This window comes from Oncorhynchus mykiss, chromosome 6 (genome assembly GCF_013265735.2).
Source record: "Oncorhynchus mykiss isolate Arlee chromosome 6, USDA_OmykA_1.1, whole genome shotgun sequence".
Taxonomy (NCBI): domain Eukaryota; kingdom Metazoa; phylum Chordata; class Actinopteri; order Salmoniformes; family Salmonidae; genus Oncorhynchus; species Oncorhynchus mykiss.
The window spans coordinates 32,730,972-32,749,798 of NC_048570.1; positions in this window are offsets into that span (position 1 = coordinate 32,730,972).

The following is an 18,827-nucleotide window of genomic DNA, read 5'->3' on the forward strand; positions in this document are numbered from 1 at the left end:
TGTCATTAATATGCATAGCCATCCCCGATATAAAGAGTTTTTTCTCAAAGTTGCCGGGAATGCACTTGTAAATTAAAGAGTCAATCTGTGATTTCTACATCAATTTTTGAACTTTTAAATTCATGATATATAGCCATTGATTCTTGAAGAATATTACTTACAAATGCTTCATGATCTTAGTTCAACTGTCTTACCCCATCAAAACCCCAAATATAAGCTTGTAAACAATGTCATTGTAAACAAACACTGTATGTCATGGTTAAAAATATCCTTTTGATATCATAGATGTTCAGTCCTTGGCGCATCCATACCTCTGTCTATGAATTTGAGTGTTTATATTTCTCCAGCCCCATCCCTCAGCTGTTTACCAAAAAAGTGGTGGGGTGGACGCTTTATTATTGTTTGAACAGCAGATTGCCCCTTTAAACAATCTGTGATGTTGTTGATGTTTATTGAGCAACAAAATGTATCAATGGTGTTGACATACAGTGGCAAGAAAAAGTATGTGAACCCTTTGGAAATACCTGCTTTTCTGCATAAATTAATCATTAAATTTGATCTGATCATCTAGGTCACAACAATAGACAAACACTGTCTGCTTAAACTAATAACACACAAAAAAATGTATACGTTTTCATGTCTTTATTGAACACACCGTGTAAACAATCACAGTGCAGGGTGGAAAAAGTATGTGAACCCTTGGATTTAATAACTGGTTGACCCTCCTTTGGCAGCAATAACCTCAAACAAAAGTTTTCTGTAGTTGCGGATCAGACCTGCACAATGATCAGAAGAAATTTTGGACCATTCCTCTTTACGAAACTGTTTTAGTTCAGCAATATTTTTGGGATGTCTGGTGTGAACTGCTCGCTTGAGGTCATGCCACAGCATCTCAATCGGGTTGAGGTCAGGACTCTGACTTGCTGCACGTCTGAAGTTTGCAAAAGTGCACCTGGATGTTCTACAGCGCTACTGGAAAAATATTCTGTGGACAGATGAAACTACAGTTGAGTTGTTTGGAAGGAACACACAACACTATCTCTGGAGAAAAAAAATGCACAGCACAACAACATCAAAACCTCATCCCAACTGTAAAGTATGGTGGATGAAGCATCATGGTTTGGGGCTGCTTTGCTGTCTCAGCACCTGGACAGCTTGCTATCATCGACAGAAAAACGAATTCCCAAGTTTATCAAGACATTTTGCAGGAGAATGTTAGGCTATCTGTCTGCCAATTGAAGCTCAACAAAAGTTGGGTGATGCAACAGGACAACAGCCCAAAACACAGAAGTAAATCAACAACAGAATGGCTTCAACAGAAGAAAATATGCCTTCTGGAGTGGCCCATGTTTTTTTTTTTGGACAGCAGTGGCTTCTTCCGTGGTGTCCTTCCATGAACACCATTCTTGTTTTGTGTCTTACGTATCGTAGACTCGTCACCAGAGATGTTAGCATGTTCCAGAGATTTCTGCAAGTCTTAAGCTGACACTCTAGGATTCTAAGTATTCATTGAAAATCAAATCAAATTTTATTTGTCACATACACATGGTTAGCAGATGTTAATGCGAGTGTAGTGAAATGCTTGTGCTTCTAGTTCCGACAATGCAGTAATAACAAGTAATCTAACTAACAATTCCAAAACTACTGTCTTGTACACAGTGTAAGGGGATAAAGAATATGTACATAAGGATATATGAATGAGTGATGGTACAGAGCAGCATAGGCAAGATACAGTAGATGGTATCGGGTACAGTACGTACAATGAGATGAGTATGTAAACAAAGTGGCATAGTATAGTATAAAGTGGCTAGTGATACATGTATTACATAAGGATACCGTCGATGATATAGAGTACAGTATATACGTATGCGTATGAGATGAATAATGTAGGGTAAGTAACATTTATATAAGGTAGCATTGTTTAAAGTGGCTAGTGATATATTTACATCATTTCCCATCAATTCCCATTATTAAAGTGGCTGGAGTTGAGTCAGTGTCAGTGTGTTGGCAGCAGCCACTCAGTGTTAGTGGTGGCTGTTTAACAGTCTGATGGCCTTGAGATAGAAGCTGTTTTTCAGTCTCTCGGTCCCAGCTTTGATGCACCTGTACTGACCTCGCCTTCTGGATGATAGCGGGGTGAACAGGCAGTGGCTCGGGTGGTTGATGTCCTTGATGATCTTTATGGCCTTCCTGTGACATCGGGTGGTGTAGGTGTCCTGGAGGGCAGGTAGTTTGCCCCCGGTGATGCGTTGTGCAGACCTCACTACCCTCTGGAGAGCCTTACGGTTGAGGGCGGTGCAGTTGCCATACCAGGCGGTGATACAGCCCGCCAGGATGCTCTCGATTGTGCATCTGTAGAAGTTTGTGAGTGCTTTTGGTGACAAGCCGAATTTCTTCAGCCTCCTGAGGTTGAAGAGGCGCTGCTGCGCCTTCTTCACGATGCTGTCTGTGTGAGTGGACCAATTCAGTTTGTCTGTGATGTGTATGCCGAGGAACTTAAAACTTGCTACCCTCTCCACTACTGTTCCATCGATGTGGATAGGGGGGTGTTCCCTCTGCTGTTTCCTGAAGTCCACAATCATCTCCTTAGTTTTGTTGACGTTGAGTGTGAGGTTGTTTTCCTGACACCACACTCCGAGGGCCCTCACCTCCTCCCTGTAGGCCGTCTCATCGTTGTTGGTAATCAAGCCTACCACTGTTGTGTCGTCCGCAAACTTGATGATTGAGTTGGAGGCGTGCGTGGCCACGCAGTCGTGGGTGAACAGGGAGTACAGGAGAGGGCTCAGAACGCAACCTTGTGGGGCCCCAGTGTTGAGGATCAGCGGGGAGGAGATGTTGTTGCCTACCCTCACCACCTGGGGGCGGCCCGTCAGGAAGTCCAGTACCCAGTTGCACAGGGCGGGGTCGAGACCCAGGGTCTCGAGCTTGATGACGAGCTTGGAGGGTACTATGGTGTTGAATGCCGAGCTGTAGTCGATGAACAGCATTCTCACATAGGTATTCCTCTTGTCCAGATGGGTTAGGGCAGTGTGCAGTGTGGTTGAGATTGCATCGTCTGTGGACCTATTTGGGCGGTAAGCAAATTGGAGTGGGTCTAGGGTGTCAGGTAGGGTGGAGGTGATATGGTCCTTGACTAGTCTCTCAAAGCACTTCATGATGACGGATGTGAGTGCTACGGGGCGGTAGTCATTTAGCTCAGTTACCTTAGCTTTCTTGGGAACAGGAACAATGGTGGCCCTCTTGAAGCATGTGGGAACAGCAGACTGGTATAGGGATTGATTGAATATGTCCGTAAACACACCGGCCAGCTGGTCTGCGCATGCTCTGAGGGCGCGGCTGGGGATGCCATCTGGGCCTGCAGCCTTGCGAGGGTTAACACGTTTAAATGTCTTACTCACCTCGGCTGCAGTGAAGGAGAGACCGCATGTTTTCGTTGCAGGCCGTGTCAGTGGCACTGTATTGTCCTCAAAGCGGGCAAAAAAGTTATTTAGTCTGCCTGGGAGCAAGACATCCTGGTCCGTGACTGGGCTGGGTTTCTTCCTGTAGTCCGTGATTGACTGTAGACCCTGCCACATGCCTCTTGTGTCTGAGCCGTTGAATTGAGATTCTACTTTGTCTCTGTACTGGCGCTTAGCTTGTTTGATAGCCTTGCGGAGGGAATAGCTGCACTGTTTGTATTCGGTCATGTTACCAGACACCTTGCCCTGATTAAAAGCAGTGGTTCGCGCTTTCAGTTTCACACGAATGCTGCCATCAATCCACGGTTTCTGGTTAGGGAATGTTTTAATCGTTGCTATGGGAACGACATCTTCAACGCACGTTCTAATGAACTCGCACACCGAATCAGCGTATTCGTCAATGTTGTTATCTGACGCAATACGAAACATCTCCCAGTCCACGTGTTGGAAGCAGTCTTGGAGTGTGGAGTCAGCTTGGTCGGACCAGCGTTGGACAGACCTCAGCGTGGGAGCCTCTTGTTTTAGTTTCTGTCTGTAGGCAGGGATCAACAAAATGGAGTCGTGGTCAGCTTTTCCGAAAGGGGGGCGGGGCAGGGCCTTATATGCGTCGCGGAAGTTAGAGTAACAATGGTCCAAGGTCTTTCCTCCCCTGGTTGCGCAATCGATATGCTGATAAAATTTGGGGAGTCTTGTTTTCAGATTAGCCTTGTTAAAATCCCCAGCTACAATGAATGCAGCCTCCGGATAAATTGTTTCCAGTTTGCAGAGAGTTAAATAAAGTTCGTTCAGAGCCATCGATGTGTCTGCTTGGGGGGGGATATATACGGCTGTGATTATAATCGAAGAGAATTCTCTTGGTAGATAATGCGGTCTACATTTGATTGTGAGGAATTCTAAATCAGGTGAACAGAAGGATTTGAGTTCCTGTATGTTTCTTTCATCGCACCATGTCACGTTAGTCATAAGGCATACGCCCCCGCCCCTCTTTTTACCAGAAAGATGTTTTTTTCTGTCTGCGCGATGCGTGGAGAAACCTGTTGGCTGCACCGCTTCGGATTGCGTCTCTCCAGTAAGCCACGTTTCCGTGAAGCAAAGAACGTTACAGTCTCTGATGTCCCTCTGGAATGCTACCCTTGCTCGGATTTCATCAACCTTGTTGTCAAGAGACTGGACATTGGCAAGAAGAATGCTAGGGAGTGGTGCGCGCTGTGCCCGTCTCCGGAGTCTGACCAGAAGACCGCCTCGTTTCCCTCTCTTTCGGAGTCGTTTTTTTGGGTCGCTGCATAGGATCCACTCCGTTGTCCTGTTTGTAAGGCAGAACACAGGATCCGCGTCGCGAAAAACATATTCTTGGTCGTACTGATGGTGAGTTGATGCTGATCTTATATTCAGTAGTTCTTCTCGACTGTATGTAATGAAACCTAAGATGACCTGGGGTACTAATGTAAGAAATAACACGTAAAAAAACAAAAAACTGCATAGTTTCCTAGGAACGCGTGCGCTGTGCTCTTGCAGTCATCTTTGCAGGACGCCACTCCTATGGAGAGTAGCAACAGTGCTGAACTTTCCCCATTTATAGGCAATTGGTCTTACCGTGGACTGATGAAAATCAAGGATTTTAGAGATACTTTTGTAACCCTTTCCATCTTTATGCAAGTTAACAATTCTTAAACTTACAGTGGGGCAAAAAAGTATTTAGTCAGCCACCAATTGTGCAAGTTCTCCCACCTAAAAAGATGAGAGAGGCCTGTAATTTTCATCATAGGTACACTTCAACTATGACAGACAAAATGAGGGAAAAAAATCCAGAAAATCACATTGTAGGATTTTTAATTAATTAATTAGCAAATTATGGTGGAAAATAAGTATTTGGTCACCTACAAACAAGCAAGATTTCTGGCTCTCACAGACCTGCAACTTCTTCAAGAGGCTCCTCTGACCTCCACTCATTGTATTAAATGGCACCTGTTTGAACTTGATATCAGTATAAAAGACACATGTCCACAACCTCAAACAGTCACACTCCAAACTCCACTATGTCCAAGACCAAAGAGCTGTCAAAGGACTTTAGAAACAAAATTGTAGACCTGCACCAGGCTGGGAAGACTGAATCTGCAATTGGTAAGCAGCTTGGTTTGCAGAAAATAACTGTGGGAGCAATTATTAGGAAATGGAAGACATACAAGACCACTGATAATCTCCCTCGATCTGGGGCTCCACGCAAGATCTCACCCCGTGGGCTAAAAATGATCACAAGAACGGTGAGTAAAAATCCCAGAACCACACGGGGGGACCTAGTGAATGACCTGCAGAGAGCTGGGACCAAAGTAACAAAGCCTACCATCAGTAAGACACTACGCCGCCAGGGACTCAAATCCTGCAGTGCCAGACGTGTCCCCCTCCTTAAGCCAGTACATGTCCAGGCCCGTCTGAAGTTTGCTAGAGAGCATTTGGATGATCCAGAAGAAGATTGGGAGAATGTCATATGGTCAGATGAAACCAAAATATAACTTTTTGGTAAAAACTCGACTCGTCGTGTTTGGAGGACAAAGAATGCTGAGTTGCATCCAAAGAACACCATACCTACTGTGAAGCATGGGGGTGGAAACATCATGCTTTGGGGCTGTTTTTCTGTAAAGGGACCAGGACGACTGATCCGTGTAAAGGAAAGAATGAATGGGGCCATGTATCGTGAGATTTTGAGTGAAAACCTCCTTCCATCAGCAAGGGCATTGAAGATGAGACGTGACTGGGTCTTTCAGCATGACAATGATCCCAAACACACCGCCCGGGCAACGAAGGAGTGGCTTCGTAAGAAGCATTTCAAGGTCCTGGAGTGGCCTAGCCAGTCTCCAGATCTCAACCCTATAGAAAATCTTTGGAGGGAGTTGAAAGTCCGTGTTGCCCAGCAACAGCCCCAAAACATCATTGCTCTAGAGGAGATCTGCATGGAGGAATGGGCCAAAATACCAGCAACAGTGTGTGAAAACCTTGTGAAGACTTACAGAAAATGTTTGACCTCTGTCATTGCCAACAAAGGGTATATAACAAAGTATTGAGATAAACTTTTGTTATTGACCAAATACTTATTTTCCACCATAATTTGCAAATAAATTCATTAAAAATCCTACAATGTGATTTTCTGGATTTTTTTTCTTCTCATTTTGTCTGTCATAGTTGAAGTGTACCTATGATGAAAATTACAGGCCTCTCTCATCTTTTTAAGTGGGAGAACTTGCACAATTGGTGGCTGACTAAATACTTTTTTGCCCCACTGTAGGTCTTCTGAGATCTATTTTGTTCAAGGCATGGTTCACATCAGGCAATGATTCTTGTGAATAGCAAACTCAAATTTTGTGAGTGTTTTTTATGGGGCAAGGCAACTCTAACCAACATCTCCAATTTCGTCTCATTGATTGGACTCCAGGTTAGCTGACTCCTGACTCCAATTAGCTTTTGGAGGCCATTAACCTAGGGGTTCACATACTTTTTCCAATCTACACTGTGAATGTTGAAATTATGTATTCAATATAGACAAGAAAAATAAAATAATTAGTGTGTTATTATTTAAGCACACTATGTTTGTAAATTGTTGTGACTTAGATGAAGATCAGAAATCCAGGTTATTCCAAAGGGTTATTTTTCTTGCCACTGCACCTTTTAGAAGTCTTCTTTGTATAAATTCCAGTCAGAGGCACCATCCCTTTTCATTTGTGCAGCATCCCCATTCAGAAGGGCTCCCAGTGGTCTTTTGGAAAGGCAGGATCACAGTTCTAAAGGGCAGCATCCCCGTTCGGAAGGACAACATTCCGATTTGGATGAGCAGAATTCCCATTCAGAAGGGCTCCATCATCTTTTGTAGGAGCAGCATTCCCTTTCAGTGGCTCCTGCTCATTTGGGTTCTGCACATCTGCGTTCTGGGGTTTAAAGTATGGAAGAAGAAATTAAGTGTCACGACTACAATTGAAAGTTGGTTCCTCTCCATGTTCGGGCGGTGCTCGGCGGCCGGGGTCGCCGGCCTACTAGCCATCATCGATCCATGCTTCATTTTCTGTTTGTTTTGTCCTTGGTTCATTCACACCTGGTTTTAATTTGCTTTAATTTCTGTGTGTATATCTACCCCTGTTTCCCCGTTTAGGTTTGTGCGGGATTATTTTCTTGTTTCTTGTGGAGGCTTTCCTCAGTGTATTTCGCGTGTGTTTAGTATAGTAGGTGCGTTGTTTATTTGCGCTTTACGGGAGTACTGTTAGTTCCCATTGTCTTGGGCGTTGTTTTGGGGTATTGTACTGTACCGTTTTTTTGGATTTGCCCTTTTTAAAATATACGCTACACTGACATCTCTGCTCTCCTGCTTTTGACTCCCTACCTACCTTCAGTGCGTAAACGCAACATTAAGAGAGGGTATGGAGGTGTAAATCACAGAATTAACTCAGGAGACAGCAAAGGAGTGAGATTATGGAGAGACAGCTAGTGCCATCCGAGTTATATTCTTTATGTAACATATTCTTTATGTACCCTGCTGCTCTTTTGTCTCTGTAGAGAACATCATAATGCATGTTGAATGAATACCCATGTAAATTAACAGCAGTATGTATTTCGATGGAATGTACTCTAGGTAATGCAATAACACAATGTAACAGTAATGGTTTTAGAACATAGTGTCACAACAAAATGTAAGAGCAATAGAAATGGTTCTGAGAAAACATTGTGGGAAGGTTCTGGTAATGTTGATGCACACACTATTAAAAACACATAACTTTAAGAGAGTTGTTATGGTGTGAGCTATTACATGATTGTTCCAGTAACGTTCCCTAAACATTCTTCAGCAATCATGTCTGGATTCATGCTGCAGTAGTTTGTGTCGGGGGCTAGGGTCAGTCTGTTATATCTGGAGTACTTCTCCTGTCTTATCCGGTGTCCTGTGTGAATTTAAGTATTCTCCCTCTAATTCTTTCTCTCTCTCAATCCATTTCAAGGGGCTTTACTGGCATGGGAAACATATGTTAACATTGCCAAATCAGGTGAAGTAGATAATAAACAAAAGGGAAATAAACAATGAAAATTAACAGTAAATATTACACTCACAGAAGTTCCAAAAGAATAAAGACATTTCAAATGTCATACGCCTCTCTCTCTTTCTCTTCTCTCGGAGGAGCTGAGCCCTAGGACCATGCCTCAGGACTACCTGGCCTGATGACTCCTGGCAGTCCCCAGTCCATCTGGCCGTGCTGCTGCTCCAGTTTCAACTGTTCTGCCTGCGGCTATGGAACCCTGACCTGTTCACCGGATGTACTACCTTGTCCTGGACCTGCTGTTTTTGACCCTCTCTCTCTACCGCACCTGCTGTCTCTAACTCTGAATGACAGGCTATGAAAAGCATACTGACATTTACTCCTGAGTTGCTGACCTGTTGCACCCTCTACAACCACTATTATTATTACTATTTGACCCTGCTGGTCATCTTTGAACGTTTGAACATCTTGGCCATGTACTGGTATAATCTCCACCCAGCACAGCCAGAAGTGGACTGGCCACCCATCAGAGCCTGGTTCCTCTCTAGGTTTCTTCCTAGGTTCCTGCCTTTCTAGGGAGTTTTTCCTAGTCACCATGCTTCTACATCTGCATTTCTTGCTGTTTGGGGTGTCTGTATAGGACTTTGTGACATCAGCTGATGTAAAAATGGCTTTATAAATACATTTGATTGATTGATATATCTACTTTAATAAGAATCTAGAAACATATGCCAGACTAGTGAAAACATTTTCTGTGTAGTGTTAAACAGTAGCGCAAAAAACGGTGGAGATATTATCAAAAACAACTGAATCAAATTTTCAGTAACCCTGTGCATTATGTTCAATATAATCTGTCTGTACACAATGTAAGCAAAATCTGGTTTAACGACAGATATTTTTTTTGAAATTCCACTGCAAACATTGTGTGTAACATGGTCTTTTGTTAATACATTTTAGAGGGCCAGAAAGTAATGGTAACATGCAGGGGTTGGAACCGATTCGAGGAACAGAACTAAAGTGATCTAAACTCAGCACAAAAAGAAACATCCCTTTTTCAGGACCCTGTCTTTCAAAGATAATTCGTAAAAATCCAAATAACTTCATAGATCTTCATTGTAAACGGTTTAAACACTGTTTCCCATGCTTTTCCATGAACCATAAACAATTAATGAACATGCATCTGTGGAACGGTCGTTAAGACACTAACAGCTTAGAGACAGTAGGCAATTAAGGTCACATTTATGAAAACTTAGGACACTAAAGAGGCCTTTCTACTGACTGAAAAACACCAAAAGAAAGATGCCCAGGGTCCCTGCTCATCTGCATGAACGTACCTTAGGCATGCTGCAAGGAGGCATGAGGACTGCAGGTGTGGCCAGGGCAATAAATTGCAATGTCCGTACTGTGAGACGCCTAAGACAGCGCTACAGGGAGACAGGACAGACAGTCGATTGTCCTCACAGTGGCAGACCATGTGTAACAACACCTGCACAGGATCGGTATATCCGAACATCACACCTGCGGGACAGGTACAGGATGGCAACAACAACTGCCCGAGTTACATCAGGAACGCACAATCCCTCCATCAGTGCTCAGACTGTCCGCAATAGGCTGAGAGAGGCTGGACTGAAGGCTTGTAGGCATGTTGTAAGGCAGATCCTCACCAGACATCACCGACAACAACGTCGGCTATGGGCACAAACCGTCCCTGGACCAGACAGGACTGGGAAAAAGTGCTCTTCACTGACGAGTCGCGGTTTTGTCTCACCAGGGGTGATGGTCGGATTCGCGTTTATCGTTGAAGGAATGAGCGTTACACCGAGGCCTGTACTCTGGAGCGGGATCGAGTTGGAGGTGGAGGGTCCGTCATGGTCTGGGGCGGTGTGCCACAGCATCATCGGACTGAGCTTGCTGTCATTGCAGGCAATCTCAACGCTGTGCGTTGCAGGGAAGACATCCTCCTCCCTCATGTGGTACCCTTCCTGCAGGCTCATCCTTACATGACCCTCCAGCATGACAATGCCACCAGCCATACTGCTCGTTTTGTGTATGACAGGAATGGCAGTGTTCTGCCATGGCCAGCGAAGAGCCCTGATCTCAATCCCATTGAGCACGTCTGGGACCTGTTGGATCGAAGGGTGAGGGCTAGGACCATTCCCCCCAGATATGTCCGGGATGCACTGCAGTACTTAATGCAGCTGGTGGCCACACCAGATACTGACTGTTACTTTTGATTTTGACCCCCCCCCTTTTGTTCAGGGACACATTATTCAATTTCTGTTAGTCACATGTCTGTGGAACTTGTTCAGTTTATGTCCCAGTTGTTTACAAAATATTTACATATGTTAAGTTTGCTGAAAATAAATGCAGTTGACAGTAAGAGGACATATTGTTCCAAAACAGAACCATTATTTTAAAAGCATGGGAATTGGTTAATAACATTATTTTATGTTCCCGGCATTTTTTTCCAGTCGCACAAAAAAAGCAACAAAGCGCCTATGTAAAGCCCTCACTCTGTCACTCAGAAACTGACTGCCAGCTGAAAATCTTTGCCAGTGTGTGTGTAGGCTATCTGCCCCTCCTCCCTCCGAAACATAGTCTACTGTAGCTACAAACATGATTCAGAAATTAAGGAGAGATTTTTCAAAAAATACACCTTTTCAATGCTAGTTAAAGATATTATAGTTATCACGTTTCACATTGGATTTATTAAGTACAAAAAAGTAAGATGTGTTTTTATTTTAATTCTGGTGCCGCTCTTCACAATGCTTGTTAGCTAGCCGTCTAGCTCTGGTTGTCACGCTCTGACCTTAGTATTCTTTGTTTTCTTTATTATTTTGGTTAGGTCAGGGTGTGACAAGGGGTGGTTTGTTGTGTTTTGTTCGGTTGTAACGGCAGATATCTTCTTCTTCTGAAGAGGAGTAAGAATCGGACCAAGATGCAGCGTGGTAAGTGTCCATAACTTTAATCAAAGAAAGCACTGAATACAGTGAAACAGTACCGTGTGGTGACAAACACTGACACGGAAACAAACACCCACAAACCAACAGTGAAACCCAGGCTACCTAAGTATGATTCTCAATCAGAGACAACTATCGACACCTGCCTCTGATTGAGAACCATACTAGGCCGAAACAGAAACCAAACATAGAAAAACAAACATAGACTGTCCACCCCAACTCACGCCCTGACCATACTAAATAAAGACAAAACAAAGGAAATAAAGGTCAGAACGTGACACCTGTCTAGGGTTTCTGTATGTTTATGGGGTTGTTTACTAGTCTAGTTGTTTTGTATGACTATGGTTGCCTAGATTGGTTCTCAATTAGAGGCAGCTGTTTATCGTTGTCTCTGATTGGGAACCATATTTAGGCAGCCATATTCCTTGGGTAATTCGTGGGTGATTGTCTATGTGTTAGTTGCCTGTGTCTGCACATCATATACATAGCTTCATGTTCGTTTTGTTGTTTTGTAGGTTTGTTTAACCTCTTAGAGCTCTAGGGGCGCTATTTCATTTTTGGATAAAAAACGTTCCCGTTTTAAGCGCGATATTTTGTCACGAAAAGATGCTCGACTATGCATATTCTTGACAGTTTTGGAAAGAAAACACTCTGAAGTTTCAGAATCTGCAAAGATTTTGTCTGTAAGTGCCCCAGAACTCATTCTACAGGCGAAACCAAGATGATGCATCACCCAGGAATTAGCAGAATTTCTGAAGCTCTGTTTTCCATTCTCTCCTTATATGGCTGTGATTGCGCAAGGAATTAGCCTACACTTTCTGTCGTTCGCCCAAGGTCTTAGCAGCATTGTGACGTATTTGTAGGCATATCATTGGAAGATTGGCCATAAGAGACTACATTTTCCAGAGGTCCGCCCGGTGTCCTTTGTCTAAATTTGTGCGTAATCTTCAGGTGCAGGCATTTTCTCCTGGGATTCAGGAGAGAAAGCATGTTTCCAAGAACGATGTATCAATGAAGAGATATGTGAAAAAAACACCTTGAGGATTGATTCTAAACAACGTTTGCCATGTTTTCAGTCGATATTATGGAGTTAATTTGGAAAAAAGTTTGCGTTTTGAGGACTGAATTTATGGATTTTTTTTGGTAGCCAAATGTGATGTATAAAACGGAGCTATTTCTAATACACAAGGAATCTTTTTGGAAAAACTGAGCATCTGCTATCTAACTGAGAGTATCCTCATTGAAAACAGAAGTTCTTCAAAGGTAAATGATTTTATTTGAAGGCTTTTATGTTTTTGTTAATGTTGCGTGCTGGATGCTAACGCTAATGCTAACGCTAAATGCTAACGCGAAATGCTAACTCTAGCTAGCTACTTTTACACAAATGATTGTTTTCCTATGGTTGAGAAGCATATTTTGAAAATCTGAGATGACAGTGTTGTTTACAAAAGGCTAAGCTTGAGAGATGGCATATTTATTTCATTTCATTTGCGATTTTCATAAATAGTTAACGTTGTGTTATGCTAATGAGCTTGCTGATAGATTTACACAATCCTGGATACAGGGGTTTTTTCATAGCTAAACGTGACGCAGAAAACGGAGCGATTTGTCCTAAACAAATAATCTTTCAGGAAAAACTGAACATTTGCTATCTGAGAGTCTCCTCATTGAAAACATCTGAAGTTCTTCAAAGGTAAATGATTTTTTTGAATGCTTTTCTGTTTTTTTGTGTAAATGTTGCCAGCTGAATGCTAATGCTAAATGCTACGTTAGCCATCAATACTGTTACACAAATGCTTGTTTTGCAATGGTTGAGAAGCATATTTTGAAAATCTGAGATGACAGTGTTGTTAACAAAAGGCTAAGCTTGAGAGCTAGCATATTTATTTCATTTCATTTGCGATTTTCATGAATAGTTAACGTTGCGTTATGGTAATGAGCTTGAGTCTGTATTCACGAACCCGGATCCGGGATGGGGAGATCAGAAAGGTTAAGTGTTCTTCGTTTCATTAAATAAGAAGATGTATTCATCCTTATTTTTTTATTATTTATTTTTTTTAGTGAATTTTACCCCCTTTTCTTCCCCAATTTCGTGGTATCCAATTGTTAGTAGCTACTATCTTGTCTCACCACTACAACTCCCGTACGGGCTCAGGAGAGACAAAGGTCGAAAGTCATGCGTCCTCCGATTTGGGTTTGGCCCGTCATTACTTTCCTGGATTGAGATTGTGCATTCGTCCCCAGTGGCTTCTGTTCGCACCAACAATGTTACCTCCAGCTACTTCCCTCTCCACAGTGGGGCCAGGCAGGGTTGTTGTTTATCCCCTTTCCTATTTGATATAGCTATTGAGCTTTTTGATATCGCCCTGCGGGTGGAGGAGAGGATTAAGGGAATATTAAGGGGCGACATAACTCACAGGGTGTCCTTATATGCAGACAATCTTCTTTTATACACCTCTAACCCTGTGGAGTCTATACCCGATCTCTTGGACATGCTACAAGGTTTTGGGAAATTCTCTGGTTATAAGTTAAACCTAACAAAAAGTGTGCTCCTCCCCATTAATCAGTTAGCAGAAGGGATTGGGTATGACCATTTGCATTGTAAGGTGGAGCATCAGGTCTTTACTTATTTTTGGAACTTCAAAACACTCCTGGAGCGCACTAAGCAGGATTTAATAAGGTGGTTGTCTCTTCCCATTTCATTAGCAGGTCGCAATAGCTATGTTAAGATGATTGCATTACCTAGGTATAGACCTAAGCATTTCTGGGCGTATTCCGCCCAGGGAAAGAATCGGGCCCACTCTCTCTGCCGGTCCTGGCATTGACTCCTCAGGAACCTCCCCAGCTTCTAGTTCATCCTTTCCACCTTCCCATTGGACTGAGGCCGATACCCGGGAGTGAGGCTGACCGTGATCCCCAGTTTCTCCATGAACGCCCTCCATACCCGTGAATTGAATTGGGGCCCACGGTCAGAGACGATGTCCTCCTGAAGGCCATAGTGCCGGAAGACCTGCTGGAACAGTGCCTTAGCAATCTGGAGAGCTGTGAGGAGACCAGCGAGAGGAATCAACCCGCATTATTTTGAAAATCTGTCCACAACCACCAGAATGGTGGTGAAACCTTCAGAGGAGGGGAGATCCGTAACAAAGTTAATGGACAGATGAGACCAGGGACCCTGAGGCACGGGAAGGGGAAGGAGCTTCCCTGCTAAGGCGTGCCAGGGGGACTTAGTTTGACCACACACAGAACAGGAGTTGATGTACTGAATAACATCCTGCGCCAAGGTGGGCCACCAATACTTCTCGGAGAGATATTGGATAGTATGGGTGATTTCAGGATCTCGACGACAGCTGTGTGTGCCCAGGTCAACATCCACTACCTTATCCCCGTGGGAATGTAGATGAGCTCAGTAGAACAGGTAGTGGGTGCGGGTTCCCTCTCCAGAGCCTGGTGAATGTCCACATCTACATCCCAGACCACAGGAGATACGACATGAGATGGAAAGGGATAGCAGGTCCTCCGGCATTTGGGTGACCAGTCTGTGATTTTCATCCTCGACCATGAGATTGTGGGGTTATGGCGTTGCAGCCATGGGAGGCCGAGGATGATCTTGTGAGCTGATGCACTACTGATGAGGAAGGGAATATTCTCCTGATGAATGGACTCCAGGGTGGGGGTGAGTGATGTGGTGATGTGTGTGAGCGTATATGAGTAGCGTATAGACATGAAACACATAGTAAATACTGCCTGGGGAATGGAACTAAGGAAGTGACAGATATAGGGGAGGTATTCAGTGAAGTCATAGAGTCCAGGTGGGTCTCATGATGAGACACAGGTGTGCGTAATGATGGATGCTAGGTGTGCGTATCGATGATTGCCAGAGCCGGTGGTAAGTAAACCGGCAACGTCAAATGCTGGAGTGGAGGAGGGGGAGTAGACGTGACAGCACCATAAATCTAGAGAATTCCACACTTTAATGACAAAGTTTGATGTCAAAATTTTCCCACAAGAAGGACTGCTGCGCCACCTTCCTGTTCAAGTGAGTACAGAACAAGGTGAGTCCAAAAATGTATTGTATGCTACTGTATAATGATGTAATATGCCAGGTAGATATGTATACTGTAGGTTATAAAGTAATACTAAGTGTATGTTGTGTAGTAAGCTGTTAGTAGCCCATATGTCTCACCCTAATAATTTGGTCCCTTTCCCCCTCTTAACATAGCCTACAGTTCTGGCTTGGTGTACAGGGAGAATACTGTAAGAATGGCCCATGTTCTGAATTCTGTCGCTGTACATTTCAAAAGTGCTGAACAAATAATTTTATTGACTACGTCCATCCTAGCTCGCTCATTAATGTCGTAATCGAAATTCTTCTAATCTGCTCATCATTCCCTTATGCCGTAGTTTGTACCTCTCAATTGTCAGTAGAAACCACATTTGTTTAAGCAAGTTGTCACTATCGTCATAATGATGAGACCAAGGCGCAGCGTGCATAGAGTTCCACATAATTTTAATACAGAGAAACTCACTAAACAAAACAATAAAGAACAACGAATGAACCGTGAAGCTATACAACTAGTGCAGACAGGCAACTAAACATAGACAAGATCCCACAAACACAAAAGGGAAATGGCTACCTAAATATGATCCCCAATCAGAGACAACGATAAACAGCTGTCTCTGATTGGGAACCATATCAGGCCAAAATAGACATACAAAAAACCCTAGATGACCCACCCTAGACACTATCACGCCCCAACCAACACAGAGAAAAAACAGCTTACTATGGTCAGGGTGTGACAGTACACCACCCCCCCCCCCCCCCCCCCCCCCCCCCCAAAGGTGCGGACTCCGACCACAAAACCTGACTCAATAGGGGAGAGTCCGGGTGGGCATCTAGGATAGATGACGCAGGGCATCGGGGGCGGCTCCGGTGCGTGGATCGTCGCAGGTGGCTCCGGACTGAGAACCCCTGCTGAAGACTCCAGACCGGGGACCGTCGCCGAAGGCTCCGGACCGGGACCCGTCGCCGGAAGCTCCGGACCGGGAACCGTCGTTGGAAGCTCTGGACTGTGGAGGCGCACTGGAGGCCTGATGTGTGGGACCGGTACAGGTGGCACCAGGCTGATGACACACACCTCAGAGCGAGTGCGGGGAGGAGGCTCAGGATGTACTGGACTGGGGACACGCACTTGAGGAAGAGTGCGAGGAGCAGGAACAGGACACACCTGACTGGAAAAGCGCACTTGAGGGAGAGTGCGAGGAGTTGGCACAGGACGTACTGGGTTGTGAATGTACACTGGAGACCTGGTGTGTATAGCCGGCATCAATTGTTCCGGAACTTTAACACGTTTCAGGACGAGTACAAGGAACTGGCACAGGTGGCATCGGACAGCTAACACGCTCCTCAGGGCGAATGCCGTGCATACTATGCCAAACCAAAGGCTCTCTCTCTTCACTCCTCCAATTTGATCAACAACTCCTCAAAGGTCTCTAACTCGCCCTTCCGTTCACTCTCCTCCAATTCGTCCAATAACTCCTCGACAGTCTCGGACTCACCCCTCAACTTCGCCGACTGCTTCATGTGCCTCCCCCCAAAAAATGATTGGGGTTTCTGTGGCCTACCTCTCCGACGTCGTTGCAGTCATGTTCCTAGGCGACTCCCGCCAAGGAAGGCGATCCTGTCCTGCCAGGTTTTCCTCCCAAGTCCAGGATCCCTTCCCATCCAGGATCTCTTCCCAAGTCCAGGATACTTCCTCCTTCTGGGCACGCTGCTTGGTCCTTTGTTGGTGGGATCTTCTGTCACTATCGTCGTAATGATGAGACCAAGGTGCAGCGTGCATAGAGTTCTACATAATTTGAATAAAGAGAAACTCACTAAACAAAACAATAAAGAACAATGAATGAACCGTGAAGCTATACAACTAGTGCAGGCAGGCAACTAAACATAGACAAGATCCCACAAACACAAAAGGTAAATGGCTACCTAAATATGATCCCCAATCAGAGACAACGATAAACAGCTGTCTCTGATTGGGAACCATATCAGGCCAACATAGACATACAAAAAACCCTAGATGACCCACCCTAGACACTATCACGCCCCAACCAACACAGAGAAAAAACAGCTTACTATGGTCAGGGCGTGACACAAGTCAGCCATAGCTCCCGAGTGGCACAGCGGTCTAAGGCTCTGCATCTCAGTGCTAGAGGGGTCATTACAGATACCTTGGTTCAAATCCAGGCTATATCACAGTCGGCTGTGATTGGGAGTCCCACAGGGCGGGGCACAATTGGTCCAGTGTCATCTGGGTTTGGCTGGTGTAGGCTGTCATTGTAAATAATAATGTTTTCTTAACTGACTTGCCTAGTTAAATAAAAGTTCAATTTAATGAATAAAATACCAAATATGTTTTTTAAAAGGCAGATGAGGCTGAATTAACTGCTTCGCTGCCAGATAAGTATCTGCTGATAGCCAGGTGTAGCGGTGGTAAGGATTCACTCCATGGTGCTGAAAATAAAGCTTTTCTGTTGGGACAGTTTTATGTAGGCCCTAATAGTTTGTGGGCACCATTTGTCACAATTATAGTGCAGTTAATGTATTGTTCAGTGTTGTGTTGTGTAGTGGCTTTGCTGGCATGCATCTACTTTAAAATGGAGTTAGGCTCAATGGTGCTGCCAATGCTGTCACAAACGCTATAATGGAACAGATACAAAGATGAGTCCTCTATCTTGCTGGCCTGTTGTTTTCAATCGTATCTGCACTCTCATTTGCTAGAATGGTCCCACCTGATTTCACCTCCTCCCGCCTGCCTGCCATCTTTGAGGACATGTATTTCCTTTGTTAGAGCGGTCACGTGTATATCTTGTCAATATAATAGACAATCTTTGGCGCTACATCACAAGGTTATGCGCTCCTCCCCCTCACAGCAGCGCTAGGTAGAACTTTGTGGAATAATACAGACCTACAATTTTTTTGTCACAGCAAACATTACTTTATTTGGAAGGCCTGGTGTGAGATATAGCATATACACAGAGTGTACAAAACATTAAGATATTGAGTTGCACTCCCTTTTGCCCTCAGAGCAGCCTCAATTCGTCAGGGGATAGACTCTAAAGGGTGTCGAAAGCATTCCACAGGGATGTTGACTAATGTTTCCCACAGTTGTGTCAAGTTGGCTGGATGCTTTTAAGGTGGTGGACCATTCTTGATACACATGGGAAACTGTTGAGCGCGAAAAACCTAACAGCATTGCACTTCTTGACTCAAACCGGTGCGCCTGGCACCTACTACCATACCCAGTTCAAAGGCACTTAAATATTTTGTCTTGCCCATTCACCCTCTGGATGGCACACATACACAATCCATGTCTCAAGGCTTAAAGATCATTCTTTAA